This window comes from Ovis canadensis, chromosome 20 (genome assembly GCF_042477335.2).
Source record: "Ovis canadensis isolate MfBH-ARS-UI-01 breed Bighorn chromosome 20, ARS-UI_OviCan_v2, whole genome shotgun sequence".
NCBI classification, from domain to species: domain Eukaryota; kingdom Metazoa; phylum Chordata; class Mammalia; order Artiodactyla; family Bovidae; genus Ovis; species Ovis canadensis.
Genome location: NC_091264.1, coordinates 50,978,365 through 50,995,503, shown reverse-complemented (window position 1 = coordinate 50,995,503; position 17,139 = coordinate 50,978,365). Strand labels below are relative to the sequence as shown.

At 44.3% G+C, this 17,139-nt stretch overlaps 1 long non-coding RNA gene across 10 annotated transcripts in view; it reads left to right on the top strand.

Moving 5' to 3' along the window:
- The first annotated feature begins 5,193 nt into the window (after positions 1 to 5,193).
- Positions 5,194 to 17,139, top strand: part of LOC138425759 (uncharacterized) — a 398,453-nt gene continuing 386,507 nt past the window's right edge. For 6 of the 10 annotated variants that reach the window (XR_011251379.1, XR_011251380.1, XR_011251381.1 and 3 more), the window contains exons 1-2: positions 7,350 to 7,731; positions 9,405 to 9,654. This is a non-coding gene — a long non-coding RNA (uncharacterized lncRNA). Of the gene's footprint in view, positions 5,340 to 6,560; positions 6,826 to 7,349; positions 7,732 to 9,404; positions 9,655 to 17,139 lie in introns of those variants that run through there. The other 4 variants (XR_011251383.1, XR_011251382.1, XR_011251377.1 and 1 more) reach the window with 3 other exon arrangements.

Genomic DNA, 17,139 nt, shown 5'->3' with positions numbered 1-17,139 from the left:
AATAAATGAAGAAGTGACAGTTAGTCCAACTTGGGGTTTCTGGAAGGACTTTTTATAGGATATGCTGGTGTAGACGACTCTGAAAGGTGAGTAAGGATTAGAAATAGGAAGAAGGTGGATAAACATCTTTAGAGAGGATAGCACAAGTAAAAGCATGTGCGTGGGTGCTCAATCGTGTCCAACTCTTTATGACCCCATGGACTGTGGCCCACCAGGCTCCTCTGTGAGTGGGATTCCCCAGGCAAGAATACTGGAGTGGGTTGCCATTTCCTTCTCCAGGGGATCTTCCCACCAGGGACTGAACCCGCAAGCAACAGTATTATCAGGTTTGGTATGAGTCAAAGGGATGGGAATACAGATTAAGGGGGTGAGGAAGCTTTATGTAGAGGCCGATTTTACCTGAGGAAATGGATATAATTATTATAGAAACAATAGCAGTAACAACAACAAGAGCACAAGTAAAACCAACAATCCTTAGAGTTTAGAAATAAAACAAGGTTTCAGTTTTCCAGGTATCTTCTGGGAAAGGAAAAAGATGGGTTGTGTGTTATTCTTAATATTTTTTATGATATACTGATTATTATTTGGATATTAAGAAAATGAAAGACATTTCGGAACAGGCAAGCCTTCTTATGAATGGTTCTGACCGGACAAATTGATAGACAAGCTATGAAGTATTTGAAACTGAATAATGGCCATTATAACATGTAGCCCCTCAATTAAGGGACTTACTATCTCACTTAATTCTCATAACAGCCTCATGAAGTAGGTGACCACTTCTCAGTTTTATTAGATAAATAAAACCAATAAAACTTCACCAAAGATTAAGTGACTTGTTGAAAGAATTTTAGTTTAAAATGTAGTCTGGCAAAGACTCGATGAGTTTATGGTGTTGGTTAAGTTCTGAAAGTTGGTAAGGCAATGACAAAGATTGGGGAGAGTCCACTCTTTCTGGGGCGGATGCAAAAATGAAGTATATCAGACTCCATAAAATCCTATCCCTTTTCTCTATTTGTTGCTAGCTTTTTTTTTTCCCAGCAAGAAGATAAACTAATCTTTCAAAAAGAAAACAATTTACCCAGAATAGTATCATTAAACTTGAAGTCCAGCTGGAAAGTATTAAGGGGAGTTCACGGGAGCTACTGCATACATTTTCCAAGATCTCAAACCCACAAAGAAACCAGAAGTATAACTTTGCAAAGATAAATGACCGAGAGACTCTGAACAAGTAAGAATCAGCCAGGTTTTATCATGATTAAAAATAATCCTGAAATCTCAGTAGCTGGGGCTTTCCCAGTGGCTCAGATGGTAAAGAATATGCCTTCAGGAGAAGGAAATGGCAACCCACTCCAGTATTCTTGCCTGGAGAATCCCAGGAACAGAGGAACCTGGTGGGCTGCCGTCTATGGGGTTGCACAGAGTCAGACAGGACTGAAGCGACTTAGCAGCAGCAGCAGCAGGAACAACTTTTATATCCTATAATACAAAAGCATTCTAAATTGCGATTTGGAGTCACTTGTGGATTTAATGCCTTGAACACTTTAAATTCTCTTCCCATATTGTTTTGGTAGAATTGTTTCCTACAGCAAACCACTCTTTGATCTTGGCTCTGCTGGTCAGAATTTTGTGCACTCTGTAACATCTATGGTCCTGGTAGCCCAGTTTTCCTAGTAACTTGGTTAATGTGCTATGAATGATTGACAGTTTGAGTATGTAGCGAATATGATATTAAATTGTGAATTAGTGGGACTTATGATGTAACAGAATATTAATATTTGAAGATAATTTATACTCGATATCCTATTAAGAAAAATATGCTCCAAATTTTAAGCTGAAAAGTCATGGAGTAACTATTAAGAATCACAACTACATGATTTTTTAGATTTTTGGTACATATGTGAAGAATTGTGTATAAACTGAAATGTCTGTATGCTGCTGCTGCTAAGTAACTTCAGTTGTGTCCGACTCTGTGAGAACCCGTAGACGGCAGCCCACCAGGCTTCCCCGTCCCTGGGATTCTCCAAGCAAGAACACTGGAGTGGGATGCCATTTCCTTCTCCAATGCATGAAAGCGAAAAGTGAAAGTGAAGTCGCTCAGTCCTGTCCGACTCTAGCGACCCCATGGACTGCAGCCCACTGGGCTCCTCCATCCATGGTATTTTCCAGGCAAAAGTACTGGAGCGGGGTGCCATTGCCTTCTCCGGAATGTCTGTATAGTGATCCTCAAAACAACCAATAAAATCTCAATTATAAAAAAATGGCAGCTTCCAAGGAGTATGTAATTGATCAGTGTGCCCTCAATGGGAGTGACAGGCAAACGTTTAAATAATAAATTATGGTTTTCAATCATAAAGCTTTCCGATGATTGTCGCTGTAATTCTCTCACCCTTTCTGTCTGTGATAGTGAGTCTGGTACACTTCTATGAGGTTCACCTATTGCTGAAGTTGTCCTTTTTTGCCAAAACTAGGTATTTCGTTGTTATGAAAATATGTTTGAAAGTTTAGGTGATACAAACTAGAGGTGACAGAAAAGATAAAAACTACAGTTACTATCATATGTAGGTTTATGCGTCTCATCTGTATTGCTCATTATGGCTGTTACCTTGTGATAATCTATAACTTCTAGACACGAAATGTTCTTCCATATAAAGTAGGAAAATAAAGCCATCAATAAAAGTATTTTATTGATCAAACCACACACACAAAAAAAGAATATGCCTTCAATGCAGCATACTCAGGTTCAATTGCTGGGTTGGGAAGATCCCTTGGAGAAGCTAATGGCTACCAACTCCAGTATTCTTGCCTGGAGAATTCCATGGACTATGGAGCCTGGTGGGCTACAGTCCATGGGGTCACAAAGAGAGCATGACTGAGTGACTAACACCTTATGACAAGAAAATATTATTTTTTGCTAATGCAGAATGACCACTGAGGTTGGCTGGTAGGGGTAGGGGGCTCATTCTGGTAGTCAGGCTAAATTAGCTGCTTTATCCAGCATGGTAGCAGATGGAAAGGGGGCACATGAAATCATGCACTCGCTCTTAAAGCTTCCACCTGGAAATGACATATTTCTGTCTGCATTTCATTGGCCAGAACAAATCTCATGGCCACATCTGATTCAAGGGGAGTAGCGAATTGAGTTCCTCACACATGCCCAGAGGGAGAACAACAAACTTTGGTGACTAGCACAGAGGAACTTGAGGAAAACAGTGGTGAAAGCCACCTAAGAAAGAATGTTCTAGGAGTGGAGGATGGCACTGGGGCTTATACTTATGTGGATACTTAAGGACTTATTCATAAGGATGGCGAAGAGGAGAATAAGATTTAATACACAGTGTCATAAAAACTGTTGCAATAGTTGGCCAATTTATGCTGTGAAAATTTTGGTGAAAAACACCATAGGATCTCCTGGGGAATATTACTAAGTCACACTAAAATAGAGTATGAGATGTGTTTGTCATCCTCCTTAACTTTCATCCAGAGACTCAATAAAAGCCCTATATGTTACTTCTCATTTTTTTTTTAAAAAAGGTGATTCTGATAGAATTTCCCATTGCTTTGCTGTTTGTTGGCATTAGACTCAAGGAACTTTTCTTATGAATATGTATAAGAATTTCACACGAGATATGATCCTATACTTTATTTAGTAAAATATATAATTATAGACTGTTACTTAGAAAAAAAACTAGAATAAATACTTTTCATTGTGCAGATGGCCTCTTTGCCAGGGAAAAGTCTCATCTTGTAGCTTCGTTCTCTGAGGACAGTGGATTCCTCCCCTTAAAAAGCACATGTCTGAGAGGTGTCTTAGGTGTAGCTCCTGCAGAAGCTGACTTTGAGACCAGGATTCAAGGGCAAGTACTGTGGCCTGTTTGGGATGCAATGGCAAAAAGCACTAGAGGTGCCCGAAGGTAGGTAAGGAAGATAGCCAACATAGGACTCCTTAGAAAGGGAGTTAATGCTGTGGTTAACTGAGGCCCAAGATGGGGACCCGGGGGAGACAGTGTAGAGCACAGCTTAGTAAGTCTAGCCCTACCTCCAGGTGGGGAACCTGGGGTAGTTTTAAACTCACTTTCATCCGCTGCTCTTGTTGAGCGCTTCTCTGAAGGGCATCATCTGCCTGGCGCTTCTAACCTGTGCCCCTGCACTGGCCAAGTGGAGTCTTCTGTTCAAGAAATCCCTTGAACAGGGAGGCAGAATAGGGAGACACGGGGTAGAAGCTGCGGTCAGCCTACTGTAGGAATGACAGGTGTGGAGTCCCAAGTGGAGCACCCACATCGTCAGTTCAGAGAAGATACTTGGGTTTCTAAGCCCATTTGTTCTGGTCTATCCACCTCTGACCCTGGGGCTTCGCTGGTGGCTCAGTGGTAAAGGATCTGCCCGCAGTGCAGCTGACATGGGTTTGATCTCTGGGTCGGGAAGATACCCTGGAGGAGGGCATGGCAACCCACTCCAGTATTCTTGCCTGGAGCATCCCATAGACAGAGGAGCCTGGCGGGCTACAGTCCATAGGGTCGCAAAGAGTCAGACATGACTGAAGTGACTGAGCATGTATGTATGGACACATCCACTTTTGAGCCTAGATCTTAATTAATTTAATGATAATAGTAATATGGTGCGGTCTGAGAAAAGATGGCATTCTTTCCAAAGATAGCAGTGACTAGTATCATACTGAGAGCAGCCCACGAATGGAGGTGGCGGAGCTCTGACTAGTAAAGGACCAAGATCCTTCAGAGGAAATCACTTAGTCAGGCAGCAGGTTGGGAAAGAGAGAGACCTCCAATAGCCTGGGTGAGGGTGTTCTATAAAGCTGGGAGAAAGCCTTCTTGAAGCCACATTGACTGTTCACCTGGCAAATGGCCCTTCCCTTGAGAAAAGAGAGAAACAAACAGAACATTTTTAAAAAAAGATTTGGTAGTGTTTCAATAGATTCCATTAATCTGCTATGACAGTCATGATTTAGAAGTCAGCAGCTCTTCGAGTTACCCCACGAGTACTTTCGTGAGGCAGCAGAACTGAATTGTTTCGAAGTACTGACTTTTTCGTTCTTTTCCAAGCCGATCCCTGAAGATAGCGGAAAGTAAGGGTTTGTCGCGCGGTGCAGGTGGGTGGTGGGTAGACTTCTCCTAAAAAGAGAATTCTGGAAGTCATCATAATTAGACAAAGAGGAAAATGTGCCAGACAGGAGTGGGTGGGGGCTGTTTTCTCCTGTGGTTGGTCGTGGTGCGTTGAAGATCCCTAACCTCAGATGAAGCTTCGGAGTTTCCAGTAGGCGAGCGGCCGCCCTGGAGACCTGAGGCTCCGGGAGAAGCCGGCGCAGGTGTCCGGGCTCCGCGCAGGTGAGCGGGCGACGTGCAAGAAGGCGGGCCGGGCGGGCCCCGGGGCCGTGACCGTGCGGCCTCGCGGCCGCGGGCCGAGCTCGGCAGGCGGGACGGGGCGCGCCGGCAGCCGGCCCGACGGGCGCGGCCACACTGGCGCTCGCTCCCGCTCCCTGGCCTCCCGCCGCAGGTCCGAGCGGCGGCCCTCCGCCCGCATCTCCTGTTTGTTACCTCTTCCCTCGACCTCACGACCCAGCCCTGCAGGCGCCTAAACTAAAGAAGCTTCCTTAAGGGAGCGGCGAAAACGTGCGTGCTTCTCGCCCTGGCACCGCGGGTCGCCCCGCGCGCTGGCCGGGACCGGCGGCGCCAGGAGTGGTCCTCCGCGTCCGGGAGGGGACGAGGACAAGGGGCATCTCTGGTCCCCGCGTGCGATTGTTCCTATTTCTTCTTCTGTTCCCCGCGCCGCGCGCGCTAACTCTGGGGGGAAGTTGGTTGCAAAGTTTCCGAGGGCGGCGTGGGCTCCAGCGAGCGAGGCGGAGGGCGGGGTGCGGGCGCGGGGAGGCGAGAACAGACGCGCTCCTCGCGGAGTCTTTGTTCCGCTCCGGGGGAGAGACCTGGCGAGGAGTCGCCCGGGGAGGACCGGGACTGTCCGCCGCGACATTCCGGGCTCGGCGGGGGCTCTTGGCTCCCTCCCCCATCTCCTCCTTCAGGCATCCCCCACCCCCCACCCAGCTCCCGACCTTGGTCCCAAGTTTACAGGCCTCCTTCTGCCTCATCCCTTTACCCACCCACCCCCCAACTGCATCAACCCAAAGACCCTCAAGTCTGGGATGGGGAAGGAGGGATGGGGGCGAAGGTGCGCGATGGGCCGAGTACCTCCTGAAAGGTGGATGTTTGCTTTGGAATGTTGATTTTTTTTTTCTTTGCCCTAGAAACTGCTTTCCATTGTGGGCCCCCATTCTCTCCCATTCCCCCCAACCTCCGGCTTCCCTTCCCTTCAATTCTAGTAAGATCCTGAAGGAAAATGAGCGCTACTCTTAGTCACTCCGAGCGCCAGTACTGTGGCCCGCAGTTGGGATGAGCGTCTAAGGATAGGGAACGTGAGGATGGGGGTCCCCGGTACAGACGGTCGGGGAAACACTGGTAAAGGGTCTGGAGGAGGGTCCGGAGCTGTTTTTGGTCCGGAACACCCGAGCTGCCCGGGCAAGGCAGTGGGGGAGGAGGCGGAAAGACGGGATGCTTGGAGTTGCCAGGGAGTAGAGGTCGGGGAGGCAGCCAGGGACCCTGAGTCCGATTTTTGGAGCGAGGTCAAGGCAGTGGTGCAGAGAAGGGAACCGGTGAGGAGGGCCTGGCTCCAGGATCAGAGGGAGCGCGGCCACCCGGAGAGCCTTGCCTGCGCGGTCTGTGCTTCGGAGAAGTTTGGGGCCTGAGGGGTGGGCGCGATGCTCGAGGTGGGAATCTGTCCTCGGCGCCCCTGGACCAAGTCGCGCAGCGCCTGCAGCAACAGGTAGCCCCGAGAGGTGGAGGTCCCGGTGGGCCTCCGAGCTGGGCTTCCTCCTCGGGATTAGAGGCAGTTCCCAAGGGACAGAATGGGTGGGGGTGGGCGGGGGTGGGGGTGGGGAGCAGACTTTTCTAACACTTCTGGATGCCCCTTTGAGTTCTTTTGGTGTGCCGGGTGGAGGGGGTGATCCCCGTGGAGGAGCCAGGATGGAGAACCCAGGGCGCAGCCCACCTCTAGTTGTCTAGGCGCCTGGATCTTCTGGGGTGGACCCCTTTACCCGTCTCATCTGGTCTCTCTCGGGATGAGGGGAAACTGACAGAAACTCGATGCTAAAGTGGATTGCTCACATTGATTGGCAGGGAAAGTGCAAACAAAGAGGTGCATCTCCCGGAAACAATGATTTTGGAGATTCCTCTCTCTCTCTCCCCCCTCCCGGTAGACTTGAGCGCGTTAGACTGGGAGGCAGTAGAAGGGAGGTGGGTGTGGAGGGGCCCAGACGGGCATCTCCCGGGGAAAGTTTCGAGCGAGGTGGTGGGCGGAGAGGGTCGGGGCAGAGTTGCCACGAGCTGGGGCCGGAGCCGCCCCGGCTCGCCTCCTAGGTTTCCGAGCCGGGCGGGAGATGCGGGGAGAGGGAGGGGGCGGGGAGGGGAGGGGAGGGAGAGAGGAAGAAGGGGTGAGAGGAGAAACCTGCCGCCGCTCGCCGCCTCTTTGTCTGCTCCGGGACTTGGAACAAAAGGGGGAACTCTGATGAACTCTCTCTCCGCCCCTCTCCCCTGGACGCGCGGGTATCTCCCTCTCGCAACTTTGCCGCCGCGACTTTCTCCGCTGTCAGGCCACACAAAAGTGTCCGAGCGCCTCGAGGACCGCGACAAGGGAAGTGTCTCTTCAAAGTGCGACCAAGTGGGGAAGAAGGTGAGTGGGGACTGTGGTCTTATTTACCTCTCTCCCCCGCGATGCTCCCGGCTTCCCCGCCCTTGGGAGGACGGAGGAGCCATCCGGTGGCGAAGTTTGGCCAAGTTGTATCTCCTTTCCCCTAACCCCCGGGTCCCTTCTCTTTTGTTCCTTAAGGAACTTGCACAGATTGTTTTATTTGTTTATTTCTCATAGGCAAGAGCCAGGCGGGCATTTCTCTCAAGTGCCTCTTTATATGAGGAGCTGGGGAAATGGGGGCAGGGTGTCTCGAGGGGGGCATTGCCTCGCCTATCTCCCAGCTGCGCACAGACCCGAGGGAAGCATGCCGCGACGATTGGGGTTGTGCTGGGTCTCACCCCCACCCCGGCTCTGACTTTGGTCCTGCGAAGGCAAGAGATCGGGAAGCGGGGGGCCCTTCCCTCAGCGTTTTTATAACTTAACCGTCTGCGGAGCGCTGTGCCGATTCCTACGCACCATACCCAAAGCTACAACAATAGAACGCAGAAGAGGTGTGACTGGTAGGGGATGGGACCTTGTGTTTGTGGTCCAGGGGATTAGAGCGAGCTGGTAAGAGTTGAGAAAGTTTTCTTTGGGGGCAAGGTAGGGAGGAGGAAGAAGCCACAGGTTCTCGACTTGTCAGAGATGCAGGGATGCAGGGATGGGCCTGGACCACTAGTTAGGAGTCCGCCATCCCGTCCGCCCCTTTCAGTTTCACGACCCACCCAGGATAACCTATGCGGTCCTGGCCATCCAGCATCACCTCTCTCACTTCACGCGGCCCCCTACCCGCCCCAATTTAAAGTGTTTGAATAGAAAGGGGACCGCGAGCGCCAGAAGCTCCCCAGACCCAGCGGCCCGCCCCGCCTTTTGTGTTTTAACCTTTTGTTTCTGTCTGCCACGCCCGCCCAAAAGAGGGATGGCTGTTGGAGCTTCTGCGGGGTGGAGACGCAGCGCGACTCCCTCAGTGTTTACGGGCACAAGGAGACTCCCTAACTTTGTTTCTCAAGTAGCGTCACTTCCCAGTGTTTCTAGGTTGGTTCTGGCTCAGATGAGGCAAAGTCTGCATCACTGGTACACTTCTCCACTTTCTAGGACATTTCTTTCCGCCCTTTCGCACTTGACCACAAAAGTTGTTTATCTGCCCCGTCCCTTGGTTCATAAAAAGACATTTAGGGACAGAAGTTGAGAGTTTGTTGAAAGTGAACAAAGGTAGCATGTTCTAGCCATGTTTGAATACTAGGAATGTGTGAAACAGGGCTCCTGAACTGGAAAATGCAAATTTAGGTCATTATCTTCAGGTATGTTTTGTGAGATGGTTCCAAATACCAAGGTGATGTATCACGGCTCTCCTTTCCTATCCCCACCCCACACCCTTTGCGTTTATCTCCCGCCTTTTATGGTTTGACAGGACAGATGAACCATCAAACTGTGCTGCCATCAAATAACTGGAGGAAACAGCCAAAGACAATCTATTTGAACTTCTGAAAGTTATGATTTATATAGAGTATCCATTATTAAAACCTGCAGCTAGAAATGATTCAGCTGCCAGAACTATGCAGGTTTTGAATTTTTGTGTCAAAGAAAGAAATCTATTAATGCTAAAGTTACTTTTTTTTTTTTTAAAGAAACTGAGTGTGCTTGAAAGCTGACACTAATGAATTTCAATTGTATAGGTGTGATTACTGTGGTCAGCATCTAGAAAACATCAGAAGCGCTCCCACCTCCTCTGTGTTGTATCCTTCTTACTGGATCTTTCCATCAGTGAACATTGTGGAAGTACCATTACAACATCGTCATTCCTGAATGAAAACTTGCCAAACTTTTTTCTTTGGAGTTGTTTCAAAGTTGTTGGGATTTTTGATGATGCCTTCCCTATGTGGATTACTACTGTTTGAACACTGGGAATTCTCCATCTTTAAGAAGGTATGTTGCTTTTTAAATACTCTATAGGCACTTCCTTTGGGAGCTGGTGCTTATGCCTTTAGAGAATTTTCTAGTTATTTTGAGCTGTTGCCTGTTCAAAGTGATTTATGACTTTAGAGTTCCTTGTTTTGTACTGGTTTGTAGGTTCACTTTCATTTGGGATGATGATTTGGGTACTTCTGAGGAAACTTTATTAATTTGACTGTCTTAAACATTATCACTTATTATGAATATGGTTATATAGTTACAAAGGAAAGTTATGTAACAATGATGGGTCTGATAGGTAGGTATTCTATTCTGTCTGTGATTGATTTTGCTTTTAAATATCACAGCGAACATTCCTATAGTAGCAGGACTTCTGTAGTTTGCATTCATTTTGGACACTCTTGATATTTCATTTTGGTAAATAAAATACAAAAGTGGCCAGAAGGAAATGAATTCCTACTAGCTGGGGGTATATATAAAGTATAGTAAGTTCTATCAGAATAAAAACTTTACTATGTAGTAACCAACAGAGGCTGAACATTTGTTTAATCTTTATGATATACATTAAGTTTTTATGGTGGTCGTTAAGAGTCTTATATTCCTTTTTTTTACATCTTATAATTCATTCTTGATCATCTCTGTGAGAAAGCCATTCAGAGTTCACATGAATACTCTTGGTAGTATAAAAAGTATTTTGGTACAGTATTTACTTCCCTTGTTCAGCAGTTGTTTGTCATGAAAAGTGAGAGTTTTCTTTGTTTAGGCTAGGTTGCTTTGAAATTATTTAAGTTTAGGATTTGATCCTCAAAATGATTCAAGTTCAAGGTAGTTTTAAGTGCTGCAATTGGAGAATATCATTGATATATTACTGTAACTGAGAAATAATAAGGTCTGGTCAAAAAGATAATTGGGAATTGGAAATATTTTTATCCTGCTGTAAGTAAAACGTCTTATAATTAGCTTCTTATTTAGTTGTAGAAACTTAGATAAACTGCTTCACCTGCCTGGACTTTGGTTTATCATCTATTCAGTGAAAGGTTAGTTTAAAGAAACTCGAAGAACTCTTTTAGCTCTAAGGTTTTATGATTTGTTGATTGCTTCTATAATTAAGGAGCATCCTCTCTTGGGAAGTTCATTTTTAAATTGTTCAACACTTGAGTTACTGATGTGGAAAACTTGTGTGTATTACTAACAATTATTTTCCTATAACTGTTTAGCTCAGGGAATATTAGATTAAAAAAATAGGCTTTACAATTTTTGTGAGGTATACTTTCAAAAAAGTGCATTGTATGAAGATTTCAGATTTCCTGAAATGTTTTCAGCAAAAGTTTATCTGCTGGAATGTTCTGAGGGGCTCTAAACTGCAGTATTATTTCCAAGCAAATATTTTACCTACAAATGTATAAAGTGAGTATGTTTGAATCTGTTCTAATGGCTATCTAGTGTTAGGCTCAGAGGTTTAGAAACAGACTTTGCAATGAAACAGACTCGAGTTTAAATCCTCATCTTGATAACCTGGGCCAGTTTATTAGCTTTCCTAGGGTCTCAGTTTTCTGATTTGTAAGTGGGGATCATAGCACTTATCCCATGAAGTTGCTGTTGTAGGGAATGTATTTTTTAAATCCATGTGTGTAAGAAAAAGGTTAGCAAAGGGATAAGTATCTGTAAATATGTTTAGATATATTAAAAAAAACCTACTACTATTGCTTTTCACAATGAATTGGTGATGTTTTGATACTTTCAACTTTCTTTGTTGACTGTCTTGCAAGTTTTAGGCCGCAGTAACCAAAAGTATTCACGGAAGTATTCAAAGTCAATTTGGATGGACGTTTTCACATGTTAGATGAGGTTTTTTTTTTCCTCTAAAGTTATGTTCTATTCGAGTCTTTTATCCAGGTAAGCGTGGATTAATTCACTTCAACAAACACTTGTTAAATCTTGTTATATATAAGCATGTTGCCAAAGGTCATGACTTCCTCTTGGACTATGTGGCCTTTCCTTTTCCTTACAGAAATTTCTGTAAATTGAGATAAGAGCAAGTTTCTAGAATTGATTTACATAAATTCTCTATTTTCAATGTTGTCAGTGAGGGATAAACTTATAGTTTAAAAAATTTTTGTTTGTTCACCTTTTAGTTATGATATAATGTGATGGTTCAGTGATTTCTTGATGAGGAAATCAAGAACCACAGTGCATTTTCTGATATTAGTTTCTGATAGAATGGTTTTTATTTAAATCGAAAACTTACAGTTAGTATAAACAACGCTTCGAAGAATAGCGTATCGTTGTGAAATGAAGTTTAAAGTCTTGGATTTTCATTTTCTAGATCTGTAATTTAGCAAAATACATCGCCATTCCTGAGTGATTATTTAGTTTGAGGAAGACTATATTCATTTATACTTAGGAAGTTTTTGGTGAGAATGTTAAAGTACTGCTCCTTCTCATTTGTAATTTACAAGCAGATAGTTGCCTTAAAATGATAATAATTAAAAAGAAAAATATGGAATAAATCAATATTAAAATGGGAAAAGTTTTTTTCTTTTCTAGATGTATCCACAACTTTCTCTTTGTGGGCAACATCTGTTTTAATCAGCAAATTATATTCATTAGTATAGCAACTACTAATATAATAATTTGTAATTACAGCATTTAAAAATCATGCATTCTTTAAAGTTTCTCTGTGTGATATAATTCTTAGGCTAGAACCAAATATACCTAATTACCATAAGTATCCAATTTTATAGTTTTGTTTTTTTAAAACTGTTTGTTGACATGGATTAGTTTCAATTATTGAGACCAGAAGAATCTGCCAAGGTACTCATAAGAAACTTACATAGGAGGGAAATCTTAATGTTCAGCTCTGCCTTCCAAAATTATACATGCAACACATACTAGGCATCTGATAAGTATATGAGAAGCAAATTTTCTGACTTTTAAGTGTCAGTCATTTCTAAGAACTTTGATGGTTTTTCTGCCCTTTATTGTGGAAGGTACAGGTGGTTAGAAATACATGTATCATGGACGTGTGAAGCCCATTTTGGGCATTCATTGTTCCCTCATTCGTTCTTATAAGTAATATGGCATCTATGTGTCAGGCATTGCTCTACGCACTGAAGATACAAAAGAAATAAAAATTCTGGTACTGTTGGAGCTTTTACTAGTGACAGTAGAATATACGTTAAAAGATGGCAACTACTATTGAAAAGAAATCGAGAAAGAGCAGTGGGAAGTAAGAGGAAAGGATGGTTGGGAATGACCTCACGGAGAAGGTGACATTTGAGGATGGATATCAAGAAGGTGAAGGACTGATCCACGTGATAGCCGGAAGAAGAGCATCCAGGCAGAGGCAGGGCCAGCGTCTGGTTATCCACAGAAAGCAAGGTGGGAATGGTGGCTGGAGTGAACTTAGCAAAGGGGACAGTGGTGGGAGGTGAGGTCAGAGAGGAAATAGGAGTATGGTGAGCAGATCACACAAATCCTGAAATCCCTTTGTGGTTTTACACTGAGGGAGACAGGGTACCATTGAAGGGGTTTAACCAGTGATTGACCTGATATAACTAATGTCACACAATGACTCTGATGGGTTTATTCAACAAGATCAAAGATGGGTAGGGCAGAAACAGGGAGACCATTTAGGAAGCAATTTCAGGTGTCAAGTGAGAGATGATGGCAACTTGAACGAGGATAAAAGCAGCACGGAGGTGGTGGCAAGGGACTGGATTCTGAAGCCACTTTGGTTGGAAAATTTTTTGGTGGATTGGTTAGAAAGTATGAGAGAAAAAGAGGCATCACATCTGAAATATTTTTGACCCAAGCACCTGAACGGATCCAGTGTCCATGAACTGAGATGAAGTGTGTACTTGGGATGGGGGAGACTGGGAGCTCAGTTTGGACACATTAAGGTACTTTTAAAGTATCTAGGCAGTTTAATACACAGTTTTGATTTTCGGGGAAGAAATCTACAGATCCAGGTTAGTGAGTTGGAAGAAGTTAAATGCTGTTTAAAGCCATGAGAGAAGATGAGATCACCAAGGGAGTGAGTATAGAAAGGAAAGCCTTGGGGCTAGATTGAGAAGTGGTGGAAGCCTAGTGAAGAGAGTGTGTCCTGGAAGAAGGCAAGGTTGTCTGGGACACGTGCTGCTGATGGATTGAGCAAGGTGACAGCTGAGAATAGACCTTCCAGGTTACGGTTTTGGGAGGTCAGTGCTCATCGGTAGTTTTATCTAGAGCTGTTTTTATAAATGGTGAGAGATCATATCTTTTTTCCTAATTTGTGTGGTCCATTACCTATTTTCAAAAAGTCTTCTTTATTCTAAATAAAAATTGTCAGTACCTTATAATTGATAAAATGCTCTCACTGGGACTTCCCTGGTGGTCAGGTGACTAAAACTCCCCACTCCCAAGGCAAGCAGCCTGGGTTTGATCCCTAGTCAAAGAACTAGATTCTGCATGTCACAACTAAGAATCAATGCAGCTAAATAAATAATTATTTTTTGAAAAATGCTCTTAATATGTTATCTTAGTTAAGCCTCATAGTAGTCTGAGAGATGGGATGATAATATCTATGGTTATCTTACAGAAGAAGAAACTGAGACTCAAAAGTCTCAATTTGTTCAAAGTCACCCAAATATAAGATAGGACTGTTTTTTAACTTTGTACCCTTTGCCATTCACAATAGGGGTGACAGTCAGTAAAAAACAAACCTAAAAACGCTGGTAATAGTGCTATATACAAGGTATAGGATTAAATTAAATTAAATTAAATCAAGGTATAGGGCAGCGAGTGTCTTTTGGAATCAAGGAAGACTTTTCCAAGTTGGGGCTTAAAAGATGTCTAGCATTTTAACATGGAGTCAAAGGGAAGAACAAAGGCTTGGAGTGAATGTGGAAAAATGTGGAGGGATGAGACATGGAGTGTTAACTGGAATGTATTTGGGATGCTTACGCCATTTGATTCATGCTGAACATGAAAGAGAGTGGAGGAGAGACAGGCTGGAATGATGGCAAGTGCTAGTTCCAGCTTGGATTGAAATATGGTTTTAATAAAGAAGCAACTAGGTGCCATCTTAAATATATCTCATGTCACATAAGATAGCAATATGCAACCTAGTTAGAAATGTTGGAATATATATACATCACCACAAATGCATTCTTTGTCAGTTCAGGTTGCTCTAACCAAGTATATCGTAGACTAGGTGGGTTATAAGCAGCAGAAATTTCTTTGTGACAGTCCTGGAGGCTAAGCAGTCCAAGACCAAGGTGCCATGTCTGGTGAGGGCTGGCCTCCTGGTTCAAAGAGTCTGTCTTCTTGCTTGTCCTCACATGGTGGAAGAGGCAAGGGGACGGGGAGCTCTTTACAAGGACATTAATCCCATTCACGAGGGCTCTACTCTCGTGACCTGATCATCACCCAAAGACCCCCCACCTTCAAATACTGTAATTCTGATGTTTTTAGGTTTCAACATATTCATGCTATAGATTGAAGTTTGTATCCCCCCCTAAATGCATATCTTAAAAATTCTATTCTTTCAAATTAAATGTGCACGTGAATTCTATACTACTGAAGAAACTCTGGTCCCTGGAGTGGGTTCCCATTCCCTTCTCCAGGGGATCTTCCTGACCCAGGGATCAAACCTGGGTCTTCTGCATTGCAGCCAGATTCTTTCTCATCTGAGCTACTCGGGAGGCCCATCCATGTAAGGACATACTCTTCATCCATAGATCTGGCTTCTGTTCTGGGCTGTCTAGTTTGGCGAGCAGCCGTTCTGGACTGTTCTGAGGCTCCAGGGATTCTTCTTGGTGTCCTTGACATCGGCCTCAGTGACCAGGTCCATGCCTCTTTCCTGTTGTCCTAGGATTGGTCTTAACCTTCTGGGTCTTACAGCTTCAATAGGGAGAATGAGACTTCTCTAAAAGTCTAGAGCAGAAGTTGGCCAAGCTGGAGAAGCTTTGTTTCCTTTCCCATGGACTTGGCCTGTTTGAACTTGACTTTTTGATGGTGTGGGTCTCTTTTCTGAGCGGCAGCAGTATACAGTTTTTATATTTTATTGTAGTTATGTTTAAATGTCACCATTAAACACTGAGCATAAGTATATGCTGGCCGTTCAGATTTTCAAAATGTAAAGATGAATGGATGGAAAGCTTTATGGATGTGATGGAGTAGACATTGAGGAATATATTAAATGAGTTGAGAGTCTCAAGTTTGGTAAAATTTGGTTTATACACAGTTATACATTTAGTGGCATAAGAAGACTAAGGACAGAAAGACAGATGTGAAACTTTGGGTTGCAATTGGAGGAAAAGCCTATAGGTTCTTTAATCAGGAGATTTCCTGAAAAGCAGGGGCTTTTCAGTGTTAGAAGGACGAGAACTTGAACTTCCCTCGACACTCCACACCAGAAGTTCCAGTGCCTATACTTTGTGGCTCTCGTTTTGTGTCCCTGGGGTTCAGTTTGGTCTGGGCCTACGTCTTCATAGCTCCTGTTTGGACTGAAGGATGAACTCTAGATATTATGGGGAGACTGAGTATATAACTGAGTCCCTTTCAATTCTTTCAGTGGGATGTGGGGAAGATGTAGAAGAAAGAAGTTGTCCCCAAGCTCAGAACACCCAAATGTGGGCACTTCTTGGCTCTTACTTTGTGAGTTGACCCCGTGTTTCCAAGTTGACAGTTACCTGTCAAGTTCTATTTAGCCACCACCTAGGTTTGATCCCTGGGTTGGGAAGATCCCCTGGAGAAGGGAAAGGCTACCCACTCCAGTATTCTGGCCTGGAGAATTCCATGCACTGTATATCCATGGGGGTCACAAAGAGAGACGACTGAGCGACTTTCACTTTCACCTTCAAATTGACATTCTGGAGAGCTGTTCCTTCCTGTCTGCCCTCTTTCCCTGGAAGAATCATGTACTCCTCTAGCCCATCAGGATGCTAGTTCCTAATGGTGAGTTAGTGTAGAGTGTCGGGTCCTTTGGCGCTTGGCACAGTTAGTTATGTGACAACCCTGCTGAAATACAGCCTACTGTATTTGACTCAGTGATTATAATAAAGAGATGGTAATGTAACAAAAAATTCCTAGCTTATGCTTTCAGCTTCTTTTGTGTTTTGCAGATGAGTAGAATCAAAAAACTAAAAAAAAGAAAGGCACTTGTCATCCTGTCTTTGGATAAATAAACACTGCTTCTGTCGTAATACATTTTCAGCACTTGTCTCAGTGTGGGAATTTGGGTGAAAGTTCACGGAATGTTTTTCTCCAAAAATTTCTGTTGAATTCTGCCCGACTCTGCAGCCAAATTCAAAATTCTCATTTGACTGTTATGATTAAACTACTATACCTGAACAGACCATGTAGGTTTCTAACTAAATGGCTGTAAGAGTGTATTTGAGATTCAAGCAGGATAACAAGAGCAAGAAGGATCATGTTCTTATTATTCTGTTGCCATGTCCTTGCTGAGTGGGGTGGCCTCCTGAGTTCCCAGCCTTTGTGTGTGCTGAGGTTTCTGAA